At 39.0% G+C, this 4,265-nt stretch overlaps 1 pseudogene; it reads right to left on the reverse strand.

Moving 5' to 3' along the window:
• Positions 1-1,854: 1,854 nt before the first annotated feature.
• Positions 1,855-2,015, reverse strand: LOC117801343 (annotated as a pseudogene).
• Positions 2,016-4,265: the final 2,250 nt, after the last annotated feature.

Here is a 4,265-nt window from a genome sequence, read left to right on the forward strand (position 1 = left end):
CCAGTGAAGAGGAAGTTACCACACATAAATAACAAATATAAAAAGGATCTACTGAAATTTCTGTTTAACCTGGACGCGATGGACCAATGAACTGAAGGGAAATAAGCCCAGAGGATACTCTGTTACTGGAAGAACCCCAGCGAAAGTGCAATAGGAAAGGGAGGGAGCTCTGATTCAGGTTTGTTACTTGGAGCTCAGCTGAGAAACACTACCTGCAAGAACATGCTACTGGTTCTTTCATGAATCTGTTTCTACTATCTTATAAATGCTGTGGGTATTTTTTTTAAAGATAAAGCAATAGAACAAGGAATAAAAACATGGAATTTTATTTGGACTGTGCTTGTGCTTAGCAATTAGACTTTGGTCCAATCACTCAACTCACAATGAGGAGACAGCAATTGTGACTGAGCCGGGAGGAGCACCCCACTACTAAATACCAGCGTGATCAAGATTTGATAGTTCTTATCTTTGTTTTTGCAATCAAGTGTAAATTAACTGTTTCGTTTCTTAATCCTGAAAACATTTTTTCAGCAACATGGTGCTATCCAGAGAGGTTTCAAAACTGTCCTGAAGCGGCCCATACAGACTATGCAGAAACCCATTTAAAGGAAGAATACCATAATAAATAAATAAATAAATAAATAAATAAATAAATAAATAAATACCTCTGAAATTATCAAGGTGTAGTTCCTATAGAAAGGATTGTGGTATTTTATTTCAAGGTAAAAAATTGAAACATGTTTCTGGAGGGGTGCCTGGGTGGTTCAGGCGGTTAAGTGTCTCACTCTTGATCTCAGGTCTTGATCTTAGGGTCGTGAGTTCAAGCCCTGTGTTGGACTCCACCTTGGGTGTGGTGTCTACTTAAAAAAAAAAGAAGAAGAGGGGTGCCTGGATGGTTCAGTTGGTTAAGCATTGACTCTTGGTTTTGGCTCAAGTCATGATCTCAGGGTCCTGAGATCCAACCCCTGAGATGGAGCCCCAGGCTTATCTCTCTCCCTCTGCTCTTCCTCTTCTCTCTCTCTGGAATAAATAAATAAATAAATAAATAAATAAATAAATAAATAAAAGGAAAGAAAGAAAGAAAGAAAGAGCGGAGGGAGGGAGGAAGGAAGGAGGAAAGATAGATAGATAGATAGATAGATAGATAGATAGATAGATAGATAGATGATAGAGAATATCCTTTATGTGCCTCAAAATCAGCCCAGCCAAACTATGGTCTTTATGTCTTTCTTTATCCTTCCTGACTCCTACCTTATCCTTATAGTCTCAGGAGTTAGTGGTACCATCATCCACTCAGTTGAAGAAACTTCAATTCCTACTTCATTTAAGAAGTTACTAACTCTTGTAAACTTCCTTAGAACCTGTTTGTTTTCCCTACATATATCCAACAACTCCGGCCCACCACTTCTAACTAGTCTATCCCCTCCTCTGCCTCATTCACCCCAATAACAATACAGTTAGCTGAAATGAAATAATCAATGTGTTAAAAACAAAAATTCAACTGAGTAAATTTGAAGATCTGATTGGCTTTCTAAAGTGATTCATAAATCGGGCAGAACCCCAACTAGCAAGAAGAAAGGAGCTCTGAAGAATTGTACAAAATGGAAGCAGGGTGGGGCAAGGAAGTTATTAGCAAAAGAAAAGAAAGCATTGTTTCAGACAAGGTCACTTTTTCTGAGCAGGAAGGGCAGGGGGTCTTATTATACAGATCACCTCACCTTCCTTTGGTGGGGAATGGAGAGGGCCCATGTGACAGATTACCTCATTGGTGTTGATCAGAAAATTCCTGACTGACTGGTTAAGACTACATTTCTGGGGGAGGTTGCAATTAGGTTAAGTACCAATCCCCAGTTTGTTGATGTGGCCTAGTATAAATGACTCCATTTTGGGCCTGTGGTTTTCTTTTTGACAAATGTATATTTATAAACCCCTTGAAGAGAATGAAGAAAATTTAGATTTGATTCATCAATTGTCATCCACTACACTTGATCTTAGCCAAAAGGCCAAGAAGCAATGCAATTGTAATCTACTGAAAATACATTGATTTTATAAAAAAAAAAATTCATTTTACAAAAATTTCAAATATATAAGAGAGAGAGAAGGAATAATGAACCTTCATGACCTATCACCTCTCATTGCTCCTCCGATCTGCTCTTCTCCGAACCTTTTTTTTCCTGGAATATGTTGAAGCAAATTCTTTCATCTTACTGGCTCATCAGTATATACTTCATATACTGAAGTTTTGAAATTTTAGTTTCACTTAAAGAAAGAGGAGAAATTTGTAGCTGATAGTCTGAGAACATAATCTGTCCCCTTAACAAGAGCTTTCATAGTCTTTAGGAATTTTTCCTAATTTTCTGTCTTCCTTTCCCTCATAAATTGCTCTTTAACAGTTGTACTGAATTCAATTATTTAAATTCAAGTAGGAGTTTTTACGCTGAATTGTGAGTTCTCAACTAATAAACCATCCTCAAGTAAAATTAAATTCTTGAATTGTACTCCCAGATCAACAAAAATTTATAGGTCACATACTTGAATGTTAAATAAGGGCCTAGATGATCATTTATCAATGAGATAATTCACTTATTTCCAGGGTATCCCATAATTCAATATTACTCTAAAGTGAATTATTATCTGTTTTCACTCTTATGTAAATAAGCCTATATTGTGGCCATTCAATTTAATATGCATTAATTTTTTTCTCTTTTTAAAAAAATTCTTAATTGAAGTATTGTTGACATACTATGTTAGATTCAGGTATACAACATGGTGATTCAACCTTTACATACACATATAAGACATGTTCACCACAATAAGTATAGTTACCATCAGTCACTACTGTTAAGCATCTAAGTTATCAATAAAGGACCTTTCATAAGAAGTGTTTATTTTTATTAACAAAATTGAGAGGGCACTTTTGAAAATTTGTTTGAAGACCCAGATCTGAAGTTTAGATTCAGCTTTGTTTGTTGCTGTTAAGAAAATTATCAAATCATTAAATTTTTTATAAAGATTTATTTATTTTAGGGATGCCGGAGTGGCTCAGATGGTTAAGTGTCTGCCTTCAGCTCCAGTCATGATCCCAGAGTCCTGGGATCCAGTCCCACAACGGGCTCCTTGCTTAGTGGGGAACCTGCTTCTCCTTCTGCCTGCTGCTCCCCCTGCTTGTGCTCTCTCCCTCTCTCTGACAAATAAATAAAATCTCAAAAAAAAGATTTGTTTATTTTAGAGAGAGAGAGAGAGAGAGAGTGAAGGGGAGGGGGGAGGGGTAGAGCCCAACGCAGGGCTCTACCTCAGGAGTCTGACATCACCTCCAGAGCCAAAACCAAGAGTCAGACGTCTAACCGACTACACCACCTAGGTCCCCCAAAACATTAATTTTTTATATCATGGATGAATCTGGGTTTCACTGGTGAGGTTCTGTAACCCCTAGGGGTGTTAAAAGGAATGCAAGAATGGTGAATCTTTCCCAAGTATCGAACCCAGTCTGCAGGTCTTTACTCAGGGTTTGAAACTCTTACCAGGAGCACCTTTCTGTCTCCTCTACCAATTCAGGTATTATCCATCCTTAACAATGCCATCCAAAAGTTTCATTTTGTGATGTTGTGATTTATCATTAGAGACATATATTTGGTCTTCATCCCTGTTTCTGACACATAGTTCCCCAAACCCTGGGAATTTCCTAAGTGACGAGAACTTTAAAGATGTCTTCTGTTCTGTTAATGAGGTGACTTTTGGAAAGCACCAAAGGGTGGGGGCGGGTTGCCAGGAGAACCAACCTTGTGATTACAGAGTTGGAACTTTCAGTCCCCCACCCCACCTCTATGTAGGGGAGGGGGGCTGGAGAGTGAATGGTTGGCCAATGATATAACCAATCATGCCTAATAAAGCCTCCATAAAAACCCAAAAAGATGGGGTTCAGAGAACTTCCATGTTGGTGAAAACATGGAAGTGCTGGGGAAACAGCACACCCAGAGAGGGTATTGAAGCTCTGTGCCCTTTCCCCTTTCCCCACACCTTGCCCTAGTCATCTCTTCTATCTGGCTCTTCCTAAGTTACATCATTTTACAATAAACCAGTAATCTAGTAAGCACCATGTTTCCCTGGGCTCTGGAGCCTCTGATCTATAGCCAGTCCATCAGAAGCACAGGTGATAACCGGAGCCTGCAACTGGTGTCTGAGGTGGGTGGGAGGCAGTCTTTCGGGACTGAGCCTTTAATCTGTGGAATCTGATGCTATCTCAAGGCAGTGTCAGCACTGGGTGG

The sequence above is a fragment of the Ailuropoda melanoleuca genome, chromosome 2 (assembly GCF_002007445.2).
Source record: "Ailuropoda melanoleuca isolate Jingjing chromosome 2, ASM200744v2, whole genome shotgun sequence".
In the NCBI taxonomy this organism is placed as follows: Eukaryota; Metazoa; Chordata; class Mammalia; order Carnivora; family Ursidae; genus Ailuropoda; species Ailuropoda melanoleuca.